Here is a 19,838-nt window from a genome sequence, read left to right as displayed (position 1 = left end):
CTTGATGAAAGTTAAGTTTACAAACAATATGAAGAACTGTCATGTCCCTTTCTGTACATGACTAAGAGCTCCTCACCTTCCAAACACCCTTGTTCATGTGTGGAACTTGCTGATCAAGCCAATGACTCATTCCTCAACTGTCAAACAGGGAGTTTTCATTTTGACAATGTTTAGCTTCTGAGGAAGAAGAAAATGCTGACCCATAAATTCTCTCTTGATCCAAAATAAAAATATATATTGAAGTCAAACATGGGTTTATATGCAAAGAGATAATATGTATGATCCACAAAAAGGACCAACTTCCCTTTCAGGCATAATTCTGCTGCTTTTTTAAAATTAATCTTATGACATGTGTGATGGATTACTCCAGCCTGTCTGATTAGGGAGTAGTTTATTTGTTTCCTCTGAAACAAAACATCTTTATGAAAGGATCAGATACTGTGTAGCTCTCGGATGTAAATAATGTGTAAAATACAAGAAACTGCAGCATCCACTGTGATCTGGGACTCAGAGCCTGGGAACCTGCTCCTTCCCCAGCAGAATCTCTGCTGGGGAAAGACCTTCACTGAAGTTCCCTCTGTGCCCACCCAAGGTGGGGACTTTCTCCAGGTGGAACTAGTCCCCAGCGGCAGCCCTGGGCTCTGCTGAGGTTAACTCCTGAGCCAGAGAGTATGCACAAACCCTTTAACAACAACTAACAGTTATCTTTCATATGCTTAACAACCTAACTTTGATACAATCTCTCCTGCTGCATATACCCAATTTTCATTTCTGTTGATCACAGACGTGTAACTTCTTAAAAAACAAACAAACAAAAAAGAAAACCAACCCAAAACCAATAAAAACTTTCTTTCCAAGTTATTGACGAACTTGTCTTCTGTTACAAAATATAAATCGTTGCTAGGCCCCAAGGCCCTGTGCCACAAAAGCTCTTAAAATCTTCTCACCAGCTGAGAAGTTGTCCTGAATACTGTACTGCATAAAGCTTATTGCATGTTGATATTGTCATACAAGTGATTGAGATTGCTCAGAGTACATGAAGACATGTAAACAATTTTACAAACACTTCTGGTTTCTCCATGAGGATCGCTAAGGAGGATTTTAAAAATGAGATTTAAACAATTTTATTTAATTCACATTAAAAGTTGTTCTAAGTCAAATGTTTTGGTTTCAAAACTTAAATATTATAAGGGAAATAATGACTACTGTTAAGAATCCAATTTATAAAAGGAGAAAATCATGGGAAAATGAGGCAAACTTTATGTGAAAATAAAATTATGGCAGAACTGCTGAAGAGCATTCCAGAGCTCAGGATATACCATGTTTTACTCAAAATTATTTAATAAAACAGGAACACCACTTTGTGCTTATAAAGTTCTTTTGCATCCTACAATCTCAACCTCCTTTATAACATTAATTATTTAAGCTTCCAAATGCTCCTGTGAGATTCAGCAGGTAAGCATTATTATACCTATTAAACACATATAAACAAAAATTACGATGCTAAATTATATGCAGAGTTGTTTCTTTTTAAATTGATTTCTCACTATAAAAGAAGATGCTGAGTATACTATTACTTTTAGAACAGGATTTTATGGGTCAAATTTTTAGTAGGCAGTTTCACTGCACATTTGCACATACAATTACCCAATTAGCAAGCAAAACCTGGGTAATAGTGCACACAAATGGATAGCAGGGCAAGCACAATCCAAACCAGAGTTGGTGATGGAATGGAGAAACTGACATGCTGATCAGTGGTTTCTGACAGTGGCCAGTTCCAGTCAGTTCAGAGTCAAGCGCAAGAAACTCTGTATTAGGCAGTTATGGGATAACTTACCTCCAAGGAAAGTTTCCTCCTAAATCCCTACAGGGTGTTTACATGCTGTGAAACATAAGTGTTTATATCCCAAAGTCTTTTTAAAATATTTACTATTTTAACTCTGGATGGTCTCATTACCCATATGAATATACAGTAATCTTGGATTCCTGCTAAGCCCTTGGCCACAATAACATCTTTCAGCAATGAATTCCAAAGGCAAATCACATATTGTATAAAATTGTTTTCTCTTATCAGTTTTCAATTTTCTACCTTTCAATTTCACTGAATGTCCCCTGCTGACTACGTAGTCTGCATTTTGTTTAAGTTCCAGAAAAAATGGTTATTTACAGCAGTAATCATTGATAAGTAGTGCCATTTTAACTAAGGTTTCAGAGGCATACACTGAATTATGAATTGATAAAATGCAGCGCATCTGTTCTTGAATGTTAGGTATATAGGGTAGGATAATTTTACTTATTGTTTTGTTACAAAAGCTAATCTTACTGTATGAGACTGCTCAAGCCAGCTATCAATACAGGAATGTCTAGGGTAATATGATTTCCTTCCTTCTGCATTCAGAAAAGCAACTGGTCCATGAAAAGAACACTTTCTTTGGTGCTGGCAGTTCTGAAGTTCACCTGTAATGATTACTGTGGTTCTTACTCCCGACCAGATTAGTGACAGTGGAGACTGAACTATTGTGTCTAGGCTGTAGCAGGAGCTATATATTTGAATCAAACTGTACCAGCACTAGCAAATCTTAATCTGACAAGGCCTAAGAACTAAAATATTAAATAATTTCATGTATTTTTTGCTTTCCCAAACAAGAAACAATGGCACATTTTTTCTTTTGCTGAAGGGAATAAGCAGTTTAGAAACCTAGACCCTCATTGCCAATAACCTACATTAACTCGTAAACCGTTAGGGATGTTGGCTTCAATGTCATCTGTTCCCACCAGGCTTTCAATTTATTACAGAGGAAAAAACCTGGATCAAATCACAGAGCCAGTTAATTGATGATTCTACACTCCTATACTCTACCAAGGGGACCTGGTTTCAGCACTTAAAGATAATGTCTTTGAACACCCTGCCAGAGTGAGGTCAATACAATGAACACCCATGGAGGTTTTGGACTGGATAAGATACTACTGTGAGAGGGCCTGTCCTGTTCATAGCTTCTCAGATGTCTGCTGTCAGTAAATGCCTTCAAAAGGCTGACTTTTGCATTCTGCTTCTTTCAGCCTGCAAAAAAGGTTATAATCATTTTATTCTGAGAGGGCGTGAACAAGCCGAAGTTAGCAGGTGCAAGTCTCAGGTACTAGAAGGTATGCAATGTCAAATTTTTAAAATAATGCAATTTTATCCCCTGATTTATAAAGATTATTTTGATTATTTTTGGATGCTTTGGTTTATCTGAATTGAATGAAGAAATTCTTCATCACCTGGATTTGTACACACTGGTTTTTGTCCACTCTCAGCTGTACCCACACTGCTCCACTGACTGGCTCTGTACTGCAGGTAGTAGAGCAGAACTGTGTACAATTTGTCCAACTACATCCAGGTATATACACAAAACTGTCAAAAATGATTCTGCTACCCTTATAAACATTCCTCGACTCTGAATACAGACACAAGGCTGCACAGGTCCCAGAGCAGAAGCCAAAACAAGATAAAGTATTGACTACTCAGATGTTTTCTCTATAATATAGTATATGAACAAGTTCCCCAGGTACTCAAGTTGTATCTGTTACAAGTTATGTGTTAGGTTTCAGAGTAGCAGCCGTGTTAGTCTGTATCCACAAAAAGAAAAGGAGGACTTGTGGCACTTAGAGACTAACAAATGTATTTGAGCATAAGCTTTCATGAGCTACAGCTGACTTCATCAGATGCATTCAGTGGAAAATACAGTGGGGAGATTTATATACATACAGAACATGAAACAATGGGGGTTACCATACACACTGTAACGAGAGTGATCAGGTAAGGTGAGCTATTACCAGCAGGAGAGCGAGGGGGGGGGACCTTTTGTAGTGATAATCAAGGTGGGCCATTTCCAGCAGTTGACAAGAACGTTTGAGGAACAGCGGGGGCAGGGGAGGAAATAAACATAGGGAAATAGTTTTACTTTGTGTAATGACCCATCCACTCCCAGTCTCTATTCAAGCCTAAGTTAATTGTATCCAGTTTGCAAATTAATTCCAATTCAGCAGTCTCTTGCTGGAGTCTGTTTTTGAAGTTTTTTTGTTGAAGAATTGCCACTTTTAGGTCTGTAATCGAGTGACCAAAGAGATTGAAGTGTTCTCCGACTGGTTTTTGAATGTTATAATTCTTGACATCTGATTTGTGTCCATTTATTCTTTTACATAGAGACTGTCCAGTTTGGCCAATGTACATGGCAAAGGGGCATTGCTGGCACATGATGGCATATATCACATTGGTAGATGTGCAGGTGAACGAGCCTCTGATAGTGTGGCTGATGTGATTAGGCCCTATGATGGTGTCCCCTGAATAGATATGAGGGATGTGTTATTTATTCATATTGCTTGAACTATTCCCTGCATTGAGTCAGTTATATTGCAAGATGTCCGATTGAAGAGTCAGTTAAGAGGGAAAGGGCAGACCCATTTATAGGGACGTTTGACATCCTTGGGGGGCTTCATCCAGTTGATGTCATGTAATTCTTTTGCCCTCTCCTTCCTTCATTATTTTTCATGTATCTCCATTCCCCTATAAGTAAATCAAATGATCTGTTCGAAAATCAAAAGTGAAGTGTTTTAGCTCATGGCAGAACAATTCAAGGAGTAAAAACAGATCTTGACCTTCTAATTATCCTACAATGAGCCAACTGAACACAAAAAGAATAAATCAAGTAAGAAAATACTATAGCGGCAGTCAGCAGACATATTTCTCTCCGATTATTATGTACTCTGTCAATGTCAAACTCTGTCATTAGCATGTGCAAACCCCTTTTCCTGCCATCCCTCTCCCCCATTACCCTAGTGAAAATGTTTGGTAATGGCAGAAAAGTCACAGAGAGAAAATGGCTGCAGTCAGAATTCTGACTCCTTAGGGTACTCCCAGCTGCCAGTGTGTTTCCAGGACACCAAAGAGTTTATAGAGTAACTACAATATTGAAAACAGTTTAATCTAATGAGCGAACACTACACTAGAGTTTTGCCTTTTCACTATCCGTGGTGCTATGAGCTCCTAAAGCGGGCTCATAAAAAAAAAAAAAAATCCCTAAATGCAGTATGCATTAGACCTGGGTCTTCATATATCCTGCTACTCTCACACTTCCCATACAGCCATTCTCAGAGGCCAGCAAAGAGACAATACATCAGAGGGGCTACATTCAGAGATGAGTCTAACCTGACTTAACTTATTGTAATACCTCTCTTAGGGTCCATTATTTTAGACTCCCTTATGTTTGTTTATTCCCCCATACACATCAGTTCCTAAGTAGCCCTCAATCTGTGGAAGGGAATCAGTGATCATACTGGCCCAATTTAAAAATGGGTAAATTTAGATAGAATAATCAGGCAATTCTTCCTATTAGGTTAGGCTCTGGAATAGTCTCCTAAGCACAGATGCAAATGTCTGATTGGAACATTTAAATCCAGGCTGACCAAAACACAACGGCACAGACCCTCAAGGTGGTGTGAACTCTCAATGGATTATGACAATTTACACCAGCGAAGAATGTGCCCCAGACAATATTTTGTAGAATACAATCCTTCATTGGCAGGAGAAGAGTCCAGAGATGTTAAGATTTTCTAGATGTCTTATGTCTGACTCTGTACATTCACACCCCGCATGGAAACACTGAGGATCCGTTACTGTCAGCCACAAGAGATCAAAAGTCACCAGCTGGGAAAAAAAAGTATATTGTGTCATTTTGATCTGTATTTTGATTTTTTAAACACCCGCATCCCACCCGCATTGTGTATGAAAATAAGTACTCCCCACTCCCCCAAAATTTATTGGGTAAGATCAGTTCAGCTCACTCCCCCACTCCTCCTGTGGTTCTTTACTCCCACTCCCAGGCCTGAGAGGGCTGCTGCAAGGTCTCCCTTCCCCTTCTTAGGCTGGGAGGGGCAACTCCAGGGGCTCTACACCCCTCCTCCCCCAACTGTCCTGTCCCAGGAAGCAGGGCCGTCCCTACCAATTATGGTGCCCTACATAGCCTGAGCGCCTGCTCACTCCCCCCAGTAGAGTGTCTGGGCTGCACTCAAGGTCTGCGGGGTCATAGTGAGAGGAGCTGTGGGGGCCTCTTTGGGGGGCCCCACAGGCCCAGAGTGGCCCAGACGATTAGCGGGGGGCCTGGCGCCAGCAGCAGAAAGCGGAACAACCTGGGCCCAGCCCACTCCGCTCCCCCGACAGCTGTCCCCCCCCACTCACTGGCAGCGGGAAGGGGAGTGCAGTGGGCTGGGTTGCTCTGCTTCCCACCACTGCCGGTGAGTGCGGGGGTAGGCCTGACCCCTGCTGCCATCGCCAGGCCCCTGCCCCCGCGAATCCCCTAGGCCGCATCTGTCGCTGGGGGTGGGGGCTTGGGAGAAAGGGTGGAAAGTGGGGGCAGGGGCGGACGGAGTTGTCCCAGGCCTAGGGTGACCAGATAGCAAGTGTAAAAAATCAGGACGGGGTGGGGGGCAATAGGTGCCTATATAAGAAAAATCGGGACATTTGGTCACCCTACCCAGGCCCCACACCCCTCTAGGAATGCACAGGGGGGCCAGCTGGGGGAGTGGGCTGGCCACTGGTGCTGCTGCATATGAAGCACGGAGCTGCATAGGGCACCACGAAATTTGGAGCAATTTGGTGCCCCAAATTTTGTGGTGCCCTACTCAGCTGCGTATTCTGCGTATGCCTAAGGACGGCCCTGCCAGGAGGGGTGCTGCAGTAGGCAGGAGCAGATACACTGTCCTGTGTGTCTCTCTCATGAGGGGCGAAGGGGTAGAAGAGGGAGCAGAGCTGCACTAAGCTACTGGGCTCTTTGTTCCCTCCTCCCGCCTTGTGAGAGCAGGGAGCATGGAGGGAAAGAGTGCAAGATGCACCCTCTGAAATCCTGTTGCTTTAAAAAAAATAAATCGTGAGTTGGCAATATTACAGATATTCACTTTCCAAGGCAGCTACCTCATATCCTAGTTAACTTTACTAAAAATAGCAGTTATGCTGGCAATTAAATATCAACAGGATGTTGACCCTGGGACTAATTTTATGAGACTTCGAGTTAAATTTCTACTCATGGTTACATCTATGTCACATCTAAGTGTAATGGGGAATCATAAGTGTATCAGAGCAGAATTTGACCATCTATTATAAATAAAGCGATAGTGGTAATAAAAACGCAGACATTTTCAAAATAATAAGCTGGGAAACAATCAATTTCCTTGTTCTATTTTCTTTCTTTCCACAAAAAAAAAAAAAAAGATTCCTAGTTTGTCCACAAACTTCCCATGTGACTTTTAGCAAGCTAAGCCCCCTGTGCCTCAATTTCCTATTCTGTAGAATGGGAATTGTGACACAGAGCACATTTGTGGTTCACTACTCTGTCAGCAGCTCTTGTCACGCCTGACATACTCACTACACCTAACACACTTGTAATCTGTATCTAAAAGGTGGCATGTAAGATATCTTTGGAAAAGTAATAACTCACTGATCATGAATATTCTTGCACTGTGTATGCATAAGAATGTACAAAAAGTTATGAATATGCACTAGAACTATACTCTTAAAACGTCTTTGGCAAGCAATGTACAAGCACAATCTCCTGTACCTTAGATAAAGAAATGTGTATTTGATTCTCTGATCCACTATGTTGTCAGGCAGAGACAATGCAGGTCCATTTTTACATACGAGGTAAACAAAGCTATCAAGCCAACAAGCATGGGAGATGACAGCAGGGTGTCTACACCCAGTATGAGAGAGAAGCTTAGTATAGGTTTTACTTTTCAAAGAATATATTTAAAAGGTTTACTGGTCTATAAACATGGGGGGGGGGGCTGTGGGGGTGCTGAACCTCAAGTGATAAGCAATTCAATCAACTGATCGTATACAATATTACTGTATTAACTGCTATTGAGCTGGGTCTTTTATAAAAGCCTCTGCTTCACCACTGATTAATATCATTGTGAACTGTATGTATTAACACTACATAAGGAATGAGGAATACTCTTTAATATTATGCTTTACAGTCTGTGACCCAAACAAAGGGAGAGAAAGGTCTCTCTCAGCCAGGAGGGAACATCACAGCTATCTACCTGTCTCCAAAGAAATTAAGCAAGGTGTGACCAAAACAAAAATGAAAGCTCATTTACATAGAAATCATACAGGGGGTTCGGAAGCCCACAGGAAGGGAAGAACAGTATGAAGTCATCCTGTCTCTTGAAGCAAGGTCATTGACCTATAAGCAAAAGACAGAAGCCATCTTTGGCATCCATCACTAGACCGACAAGGGAAGAACACTCTTGCAAACTGAGAAAGATGGGTCATTCAACCAAAGGAGGCTGAAGTCTGTGAGAGGTGAATGTCGATGAGGGGGGAGAAAAAAAGCCCATTTTGAACAAAGGGTATCTTGCTATGTTAAGTTTTACACTTTTAGATGCACATTTTCACCTTTAGTTTCTCGTAACATTTTCTAACCTTATTCCTTTTGCTTGGCATCCCTTAACCTATGTTTTTGTTAATAAATTTGGTTTTTTACTATAAACCAACCCGGTGCTTTATTTAAGGGGAAGGATATATTTACCCCAGTTAAATAAATAAGCTGTGATGTGCTTTTATGTCAGCAGAAGTACAAACTTTATTATTTCTCTGAACTGTCCAGGAGAGGGCTGGTCACTGCAGAGCACATGGTTTTCCCAAAGTTCAGGACTGGGAGTGTGTTGGGGTCACGGTCACTTTGTTGGTTGTAACCAAAGTTGGTGGAAGTCAGAGTGGGGCTGTAGCTAGGTTGCTGGGGTCAGAATAGCTAAACCAGGGCTGGCTGCATAGCATGCTGACACTCGGGGAGTAACCTGCATGCTTTCAGAATGGCTGTAAGCAATGCTCCCTCTAATTTTTGACAGGCCGTGTGCACAAAAAATTTCTTCTGTGCAAATTGTTATGCTTCTGTGCAAATTTTTGTGCACATGGTGTTTCACCGTGTGCGCGGCGTTTAGGATCTGTGTGTGTGCGCACACACGCGCAGCTTAGAGGGAACAGTGGCTGTAAGTGTCCCACACTGGGAGCTACAGCAGCAAAGCACTGTAATAGCACCCAAGGCTGCAGGGCAAGTGGCAACCTTACTGGTCTGGATTGTATCCTAAACCCTACCACACAGATGTTGTCAGGTTAACAAATATATTAACATTTGTAAAGTGGTTATAGATCATTAGATGGCAGGTGCTATTTAAGTGCAATAAATCATTTCTTTATGCATCTCCACTTCCTCCTCTGCAGAGACGCAGTAAGGAGGAAACTTGTCATTCTTCCTTTTATTAGTGAATGCAGCTGGGAGCTAAATACACTGGTGATTCCGACTAACTGATTTGCTAGTGTTTATGCACGTTGTAAGCATGGAACACTAAATCAGAGCATAAACAAATCTTGGGTTAAATGTGCAGTGAAACCCTAGCACGTAATAAAACCTATATTCTTTCAATGAACAGTTCCCAATTTTATTTTCCCCATTTAATTTTCAAATAATTCCCATACTAAAACATAACAGCAGATTGCACAGAGAGAAAATACTGAAATGGTTATTTTCCCCAAATTTAGAAACCATCTGTTTTAAAGTTTTATTTGGCTAAGCAAATCACAGGCCATCTAACTCTTAAATACATACAAAATACCTTTTTCCTAGTTTCTAAGAAGAATGTATTTAGATGAGTTATTTTGCATAATACGTCCAATTGATCCCTTTTCTATTCACTCTGCATCAGTCCATTTGGCGGCAAGCGGGATGCGTTTGGGGAAAAGGGGATGGGAAGAGGCAGAGCGAGGACAAGGTGCGCTCAGGGAGGGGGCAGAGTGAGGGCAGGAAGAGGTGGAGCGAGGGTGGGGCCTTGGAGGAAGGGGCGGAGTGGGAGCCAGGCTTCGGGGCAGAGCTGGAATAGAGAACCCACTCAGAAAAATGTAACAACCGCTTCAAGAGTGCTCACAAAGGTTAATGCAGACTATAGACTGGCAGTACTTTGAAGTGTAAGCAAACAGGGCTACCATTTCACTTGCATCTTAAAGGTCAACAAAATATAACCTAATTCACTTCTCTTATACAGACACAAGAACAGGCACATAAGATATGCACAGCAAGTTTATGTTCAGTACTGCAATGACACAGTGAAAGTAAGTTAGATTTCAGCACTGTAGATAAACTGATGTCAAGAAACAGAGCATATAGAGCAAATATGTATAGAGCTGTAACAATTCTATGGTTGTCTTTGGTAATAGTCTGTTTATTAAAGTTTCCAGTGAATAGCTTTTGTACAAAGAAAAGTTACCTTGTAATTAATAACCGAGTTATTTATCATACAATGCCAATGTTGAATCCAATCTGCTGTAATACAATCTCTTTCAATTAATCTAGTTACCAAAATATTGTTGTAGTGATTGTCAAGTAATTGGCAAGTGGCAAATCAAATGAAATTATAGTATAACCCTGATTACATGAACATCCATCATCCAAGCCTCCTTTTCTAAGGAACTGCTTGCTCATCTTGTTCCATCAGCTTCCAATTATCAAAACACACTTGGTAGCACTCAAGTGCCTCGTATATGGGAACTCTACTGCATGCTCTCGTACGGCCCTAAGTGTTGCATTTTAAATTTCTTACAGGTCGCACCACTCTTACTGTCTGAAGTAAGTAATATACTCCAAGAAAGCAACACAAAACATTGGAAAGTAAGGAAAGAAATATAAAATATGAGAGATCACTGAAGAGTGATAAGAGATGGTTGGGTTCCCCTCTTTCTTTCCCCCTTGAATAATGGATGGGCTGGCTCCCCCAGTACACACAATTTACTGAAGTTCAGCTGGGCTTAAAGTCTCCTCATGCTATGTCAAACTTGTAATTGTTTGCTTCTGCTGAACCTACTTCCCAGCTCCTCTTGTGTCCATTGTCTGAGACTTATCTTGGTACCAGGCATGTTGACAGCAATGGCAAAGTTAATCAATCAATCATGCAACATCCCTGTGCATACCCCATATGCTGTTTAAAAATTGTGGTTTGAATTCAAATTGGTACATCAGCTCATAAGCTCTGACTCTCTGGGTACTCCAGGGTTCAAGCACCCACAGGAAAAAAAGAGTGGGTGCTCAGCAGCCACTAGTCACCCGCCAATCAGCTGTTCAGTGGCTCCCGCTGATCAGCCCATTTGGTAGCAAGCGGGATGCGCTTGGGGGAAAGGAGATGGGAAGAGGCAGAGCGAGGGCAGGGTGCGCTCAGGGAGGGGGCAGAGTGAGGGCAGGAAGAGGTGAAGGGAGGGTGGGGCCTTGGAGGAAGGGGCGGAGTGGGAGCCGGGCTTCGGGGCAGAGCCGGAATGGAGAAGCCACTCAGAAAAATGAAAGTCGATGCCGGTGCATCAGCTTGTTGCTTACAGGTTCCATCCTTGCTGTGGAGGAAACTAGTTACAAGGTTATATAATGGCAAACATATAAAGCCATCATCAATCACTCATCAGTTACAATTACCATTTGCATCCATTTATCTAATCACAGTCTGCCATAACTGCCATTCTTCAGAAGTTCAAAACCAATTTATTTAAAGATGGAAATGTTGAGCATAACGGCAACATAATTATTTTAACATTCTGTAGAGCTCTGCTAACTCATATTTCTGTCCCTTTTCAGGTTTAATATACGTTAAAGAAAATAGCATTAATTTACAGATACATATCCCCACTCTCTCACAAGCAGTGATATCCATGTGATAAACTGCACTTAGCATGAAATTTCGACCATCTCCCAGGCACTAAGCCCCCTGATCCATATCTGCGAGTACTACTACTACTATTTCAAACCTCTGTGCTACGTCTAACAGGCATCATTTAAAAAAACAAAACAACCCACCATGAAAATATTTCTCACTTTCCCTCAAATGTAGCATGCTTCCCATCCTCCTTTCCCAACTACACTGACCTGATGTGTAATACTGACTCTTGGACTAGTGACAGCTTAAGTCTGCTGCCTTGCAATCCTGGAAGGCTAGAAATAGAAGCATTTTATCTGTCCATGACTGGGACATGGGGGCAGTCACACCCATGTTAAGAGCAGGAGTCAGGCCTTGTGGTTATAGCAAGAGCCGGTAGTCAGGAAATGGAGCCCAGTGTCAGAGCTGAAATCAGAAGTCGGGACTCAGAGCCAGGAGTCAGCACTGGGCTACCTGGAGCAAGACAAGGTAGGAGCAAAGCTGGCAACAAGAAAGCACAGAAGCTATCATAGCTATGGGTGAATGCTTTAAGCAGCTGCTGAACTATGGCTGCTGCTGGGCTTAAGAACTGGTCTGCTGACTCATCCAACCAATGAAGCAACCTACTGCGCTTGTTAGATTGCTCAGAGACTGGCTGTGCTACAGGCCCTGATTCCTGACATTATCACTGGAAAGGGCGGAGTCCTACTTTTCCAACAACCATGACTCTCTTTGCTAGCTTGCAATAGGATTTTTGCTATACCAAGAAACAGTGAAACCTTGAAAGTTAAGTGGTTACTAATCTATGTATTTTTCCAGAATAAGTGGACTATGGGTGTAATTCAGCCTTCTGCCCCAGGATTTTTGTGAACAACTTCATGGGGATTTGTAGGAACCAAAATCCAACTCCCCAATCAACAGAGAGGCCTACAAGGCAGCATTGCAATTGTAGGTTGCTACACCAGCCTAGATAAGTGCCTGTATAATGCTGACAGACCCTGGTTGTTGGTGGGTGGGACTGAACCGAGGACCTTTTGAGCTAAATGCATGAGCCTCTACTGCATGAGCTAACCACCACATGGCTCTTAGCCAAGGCTGTAACTGATTCATCAATCTCTAGATGGCTAGGTGCCACTAGAGAGGGACAGAGCACCACACCAAACAGGCATGACTTACACCTGCTAATTCCTTTGTACCCCGTGCAAGGTATTTGGATAACTAGATCCATGTCTTACACTGGAAGGTGTTAACGGCTGACATCAACTGGGTCTTTGATCTTTATACAACAGACCTCATTAAAGCCAATGAGTTTCCTAAGTACTCTTCATTCAGGGCTAAATAAGAGGAGCAATTAAGCCCCTTTTACAGAATCACAGCGGGAAACAATGGAAGCCATGGCCAAGGCTTGGCAGGCCTGAGCAAGGTCAGGGAGAATAAGGGTATGTCTACACAGCAAAGAAATACCCACGGCTGGCCTGTGCCACCCAACTCAAGCTCGCGGGGCTTGGGCTCGGGGGCTGTTTCATTGCTGTGTAGACTTTCAGGACTGGGCCTGAGCTCTGGGACCCCTCCCACCTCACAGGGTTCTACAGCCTGGGACACAACCGGGCAAGGCCCTGAATATAAGCAAACTGTTCGAGCCAAAGGGGAACACACATAGGTGAAGATTTAGGGTACGTCTACACTTAAAACACTAGAGCAACTCAGCTTAGCATGGGTCTGCCTTTACAAAGGGGAAAATTTCACCCTGTAAGCAGGTACCATAGTGCATTAAAACAATGAGTGGACTTTCTTTCTGTTTCACTGCAGTATAAAAGGAGTTTCCTCAATATATTTCTGTGCACTACTTATATTCTAATTTAGCATTTATCTGCCATAGTTACGATTATGATCCATTTTCTGACTGTGCACATTCATGACATATTGTGACCACAGGTGTAATCTGTACTGTGACAAAAAAATCCAGAGAATATAAAGTACTTTCGGACTGCCTGGCCTATTCTGTAGATGGCACTGTATGTTAAACAATGATCCTTTCCCCGCCTACCCTACAGATACTGTGAAGCATTAACTAAACACAGTATCTAACATAGCACGAAAAACATGCTTACTTACATCCAAGGGATCATTCCACAATATTAACCTTTAAGCATAACCCTGGAAGGGATCTCCAATTTATAATTTAAATTACCGGATTCCCCTTGGTAGGTCACTTACATGCAGTACTGCCCTAGTGAACCTGTAGGAGGTACTGTGTAGACCGATTCCTAACTTCAAATTTTAGATATTTTTTAAAAAAAGATTATTTCCAATTATAGCAAATGTGAAATATGTACTGAACAATGGCTCACATCCGTCCTTTTGAGAATCAAATGGCTGTGCATCACACATTTAACAACAAGAGCCAGAAAGAAGTGGTGTGAAAACAAGACTGATTGGTGCAGCCGGGAATCAGAGCCATGGAAGTCGAAGACTGAGAGAGACAGGAGCAAAGGAAAAGCTGATTTTTGCAACGGGACACAATTTTTCAAGGTGAATTTAGCTGGGGAGCTGAAGTAATACTGAAGCCACTAAACCACATCCTGCACTCCTTACTCAGATCGAACACTCATTGACGTCAGTGTCAATTTTGCGTGAGTAAGAGATACAGGACTGGGACTTTGACTTACAGAACTGAGGAGGAAAGTCTTAGAACCATGGAGGAAAAGAAGTCCAAACTGTTTCAGAAGTACTCTATATAGCTCAATAGCTCTTCCACTGGCCTGCTAAGCTGGGTGACCTCAGGCAAGTCATGGCCCATCTGTGCCTCAGTTTCCCCATGGGTAAAATGGGGATAATGATACTAACCTCCATTGTAAAGTGCTTTGAGATCTACAGATGAAAAGTGCCACATAAGACCTAGGTATTATTACTATTTTATATGAAAACAGTTAACAGATAAGGTATGAGTAGGTGGCACCAAAGAATATGTAGCACACTTCTTAACTTTGGCAGAACCAAAAAACTTCTTCCTGTGCACTGTAGGTAGCTTTTTCCAGCAGTTGTTTAAATCAATTCTTAAGAAGGAAGAAAGCTCTATTTAAAAGACTTGCTCCAGATTTTTGGTATTTTATATGGTTCTATTATGAAAACTTGATATTTCATTTTAACTACCATTACAAAAATGCATTTTTGTTTTGGCTAGTTTGTCTGCAGATTAATATTTCATAGACTCCAGCATATAACATTATGTTAAAAAACTTCTTTTCCATTCCCTCTACTAGGAGTAGTTTTTACTATGTACGGTATTTGTATTAGTGGCATAAAAAGTTTCAACCTCAGTGAACAATTTTATTAGCAAATATGAAAATAATCAGTTTGGCCTGAAGGCACAACATATGGGTGTTGGAAAAAGCAATTTCAAATTTATTTTGGGTAATTCTTTAACTCAGAAGTGTTATGTTCTCTTACTTACAAATTTGCAGATTGATACTATACCCTATACTTTTGACTATTTGAGACAAAATATAATTGATTAGAAACATCTCCATATGTACCAGAGTACGTTGTCAACCAAATTGTCATAAGAGAGTTTACTTGATGCACCTGAACGGCAGCTGTATTGATAGGATCTTAAGTTGAGCTATAGGTCAACAAACTAGAGAGTTGGGATACGAACAAGCTATGAACAAAGTGTTTGACAAGCACTTGTTCACACAACCCTAGTCATGGTTTCATACTTCGCTCTGACAATCCAAAGCAAAATTAGGAAGAGCTCATGTAAATTATGATTGCCATTCCAGAACACATAAGTTTTTGATTTGACAATGCCACAGTGCTAATAAGTGCACAATACAGATTTCTGAGAAAAAAGCAGTTTTCTACAATTAATGAGTTTATAACATTTTTCTATAATACATCATTTTATAAAATGAACATGATTGACATTTTTCTTTAAAAAAACCCCAAAACCCATACCACCGTCACTGATGTAGCACCTCCAACTGATTTGCTTCAAAATTAAGAGCCTTATTTTTGATAAGTACTCAGATAGCTGATTAGAAAACTGTCTTACAAACACAGCCATTAAACAAGCCAATCAGAAGAGCTTCAGTGGTGCTGGAGACCAGGGTGTAAATTATAATAAAGTAATGTGTCACATTGGGGGGACCTGGTGGTGCAATTATAAGACATTTTTAATTGATCATTAGATTATAACTGCTATGTTCTGGCTTGTACCAGCAATTTATTATATACTGTGTGTATATATATATATTTTCTATACTGTATGTGCAGGATATAGAGAGGAATATGCATTTGCTATCTATTTGCTGTATGTCATTTATGTCATCAGTCTACAATTGTTATAGACGAGGATGTTTTGACTGGTTTGAAAATTTTTACTGTTTTTATCAGTATTTCCTTATAATAAGTAAATTAAATCTCTTTCCAAACAAAATATTAAGTTTGGTCATTATATACAGATATATACACACACACACACACTCACACATTATGTGTATGTGTAGACCCTCCCCCCCACTAAATGGAAAACACCTTAAAAGAGCATTAAGGTTGCAAAAACAAGAACTCCAAAGTTGTCTCTGCAACTTTAATATTGCTCCTTTGTGTGTATGCATTATAACACAGTCTTTAATTAGATGATCTCATACTATTTTTTTCACAGGACTCCTGATTCACTCAGTGCATAGGATGGATCTGCTCTGGGGATGAATCTGAGTTATGTAGTGAATGAAGCTTTTATGTGTATGTCCCCAGCCGAATTCCATCATGTGGAGTCATAATGACCTCTACACGTGTCAGCAGCAGGGTTGGAACCTTCAGATCCACAGCACAGTACTAAAGGAATAACTGACAACAGGAGAAGACTGTCATCCTCTGTTTGGACCAGCCACAAACTGGACCAGCCACTAACAGGACTATGTTAACATGAAATAGCTACCTTTTAAAGCGTACTAACGAAGCCTACCTGGGCAATTAGAGAGCAGCACATTAGACAAGCCCATTGTTTGGGAAAAAAATGGATTTGCCACAATGCTCTATAGCCAGAATCTAGGCAGAAAACAGATAATTCCAAATCATACCCATTTTAGTCAAGATTTTTACAGGCTACAATTAAGTGTCACACTGAATCACGTATGAGCACGGACCATATCTTTTTCTGTGCCTAGTACAAAGCCAAAAGCATGCATGGTGTTTAACAGAACATCACCACCAACACCACTGTACCATCGCATGGTGATGAGGGAAAAAGCCTTTAATCTTCTATAGAAACAATTATGGGCTGATGGCATAAACCAGAAGAGACCAGAGATCCATAGGCACTAGATCTAGGTAAAATTTCACTGAAAAATGTAATCTGGGGGCACCCAAAATTAGTCACAAATTTGTGTTCAATTTAGCAAATAGTTTTGGGCCAAATAAAAAAATTAGATTTTTTTTTTGTATTTTGAAAAAGTCGGAACGGTTCATTTTGAATTGTCATTTCATTTGACCTGAAGGAAAGTTTTTTGGTATTTCATTTTAGCAAGGGGAAAAAGATCAGTTTTGGTTTGAAATTCCCCTCCTTCGGTTTCAGCCACCACACTGAAAAATCAATTATTTGCTCAGCTCTATTAGGAATCCTTTTGAGGCGAACTGTTTAATCCCACACTGAAGTTCCAGAACTCTGGAGTTTCTTTTACTGCTTGACAAAACACATATTTATCCCACTACACTGGTGGCTGGAAATTCTAACAAATGACAGAACATGGGGAATAGCTACACCAAGACACAAAATGGAAAGTGAAGGTTGGGAGTGAAAAAAGGAAAGGGCAAAAGAAGAATAAACCAACATAACCAGCACCACTTGGCATCTTTATTATGGCAACTTAGGTGAGGACAAGGGCAGAGAGAAGGTAATGTTTCTCAGCAGCACTGGGGTGAAGAGAACAATGAATTACACTGATTTCTGCAGTATACAGAATTAAAACATACATTTGCAAATATGCTAATTGGAAACAAATCAATTTTTAAGTGTACGGTCTAATATCTATCTCTATGCACAGGCAGTTTAAAAACAAATACAATAGGATAAACTACTGTATATATTTCTTTACCTTAGCTCATGAGCTAGCACAGCCCACTTTTAAGTTACAGGAACTTGAATCAGACATGATTGATTTGTCCTTTCAGTCCTTGCCCTTTTGTGATTCTGCAGAGAACACTAGGAACCAGCAATAACTCACCACATGCCTCAGATCTTTTTTGTTTTTGGAAATCTCTCAGCAACATGACATCTCACATTTGTTATGGTTGACTCTGGGCATTTAAATATGCAAACAATTAAAGTATATTTGCAAGGGATATGACAAATGAGCATTTGCACATTGGCCAATTTTTCATTGACTTCCATTCAAGAACATGATTATATTTCAGCTCTGCCTCCACAGTTGTCTAAATACGTTGATTTCCTAATATTCATGTGGTCAGGTTGACTGATGAGAATGACGTTAGTATAAACTCAAGAGTCTCTCTCTGAAAAATTCCACTTCCATTATACTGTTATAAATTCAGAGTAACTGTTGAAGTCAGTGGAGTTCACTCTGGATTTAAAATGGTGTAATGAAAGCAGAATCTGACCCTTTTTCTCTTCCAACATCCCTTCCCCTGCCACACAACAAAAAGCCTGCTAAATTTTTTACACTTCCTACTTGGCCTATTTCTGTTGATTTTTAAGTGATTTTAGTATGTTAAATTAAGTCATTGATCTATATAAATGAGTCAAAGTACCAGTGCTGGGACTGGAGCTAAACTGGTCTTTGCTCCATGTCTTAAGCTCAGACTCCTAGATCACACTTCTCTCTAGAAAAAGACAGGGATTGAAAGGACATAGAGGAGATGCAAGGGGAAGAAAGAGATTTCATTCTCCTGAAATCTCTCCTACACCAAATGTCTGAAGGAATGCACCACTGTACTTAACAGTGGAACACAGCAGGATTCAAACATCTGCCAGGCTAATTCAGTCTGGTTTTACTTACAGCTACCCAAAACATATAAGGGGGGAAATTTCTCTGTTGGAAAAGAGCTGGAACCTTCCCCCAGATTTCAGTGGATGTCTGGATTTGGGGAGGAGGTCCAGACTTGAGGTTTACGCATAGACTCTGCTTTTACCAGGAAGGACCAAAAACCCAGATCCAATGCCTCCATCACACACTTGGGATCCAAATTTTGCAGCTCAGTCACAATTGTAAACCTTACTTTTAGGTTTTAAAACTTGCAGCTACCATACACTGAGCTGAGCACTGCTTTAGCGAGGAACACTTCCTAGTTTTAAAATATTTTATTCATTAGGCAGTGCCCCTGTCATTGCTTTGTTAATTGTTGCTCAGCTTTGACATCAGCCTGCCCCCACCAGGACATCAGCCTTACTGAAAGTATATTTCAGCAGGCCTTGTCTTATAATAACTCATCAGCCTCCTTGAAGGCAGACAACAAAATGCTTACAGCTGAACAGCTAATTTGCTGGGAACAGGCTAACGCTGCCCAAAGTAACTGCAGAAACAGCACTGATTCTGATGCCCAGTGCTAAACAGAATTTTAAAAATAAGGAAACTGGAAGGAAGCAAGGTACTGCCCACAGGAGCTCTGAAAATGCTTCCCAGTTACCGAACTAGAAAGATATTTATTTACTAATGGAACAGAAGGGGATTGGATGCTTCAAACTGCTGGTTGTGAAGCCTTTAACCGCTGGTCACTGGTTAAAATCCAGCCCACATTGGAAGTTGCTGCCCTCTGACAGCTGTTTGGCAGCCTGTAGAGATGAGTTTAATTTAGTTGTCTCTATCCAATTCCTAGTGTACAAGTCTCAGTATCATAAAAGCTATCATCAGAACCAGGACCAATCATTTAACACTCTGAGAAGAGGCACCAAGGATTAAAGGAGTGTGTTGATTATTTGCCCTCCCTAATTGAAAGAAGGCCCATTGGCATGGCAGCATGGGGGAAGCTTGGATTGCTGTGGACCATACTATATCCAATTTGGTGGACAAACAGCTCTTCACAGTCTCCACTGCTGTTAATTCAGAACTTTTCCTGAACAATAAACCCATAAAATAAAAGAAACTCAATTGGTTTAAGATTCCAAATCAGGCGCT

General features: G+C 40.9%; 1 protein-coding gene across 9 annotated transcripts in view; it reads right to left on the bottom strand.

Moving 5' to 3' along the window:
• The window catches only part of TPK1 (thiamin pyrophosphokinase 1), a 481,390-nt gene that overhangs the window by 68,917 nt on the left and 392,635 nt on the right, over window positions 1-19,838 (bottom strand). The window lies entirely within an intron of this gene.

Source organism: Lepidochelys kempii, chromosome 2, assembly GCF_965140285.1.
Source record: "Lepidochelys kempii isolate rLepKem1 chromosome 2, rLepKem1.hap1, whole genome shotgun sequence".
NCBI classification, from domain to species: domain Eukaryota; kingdom Metazoa; phylum Chordata; order Testudines; family Cheloniidae; genus Lepidochelys; species Lepidochelys kempii.
This window is presented reverse-complemented; position numbering and strand designations above follow the sequence as displayed.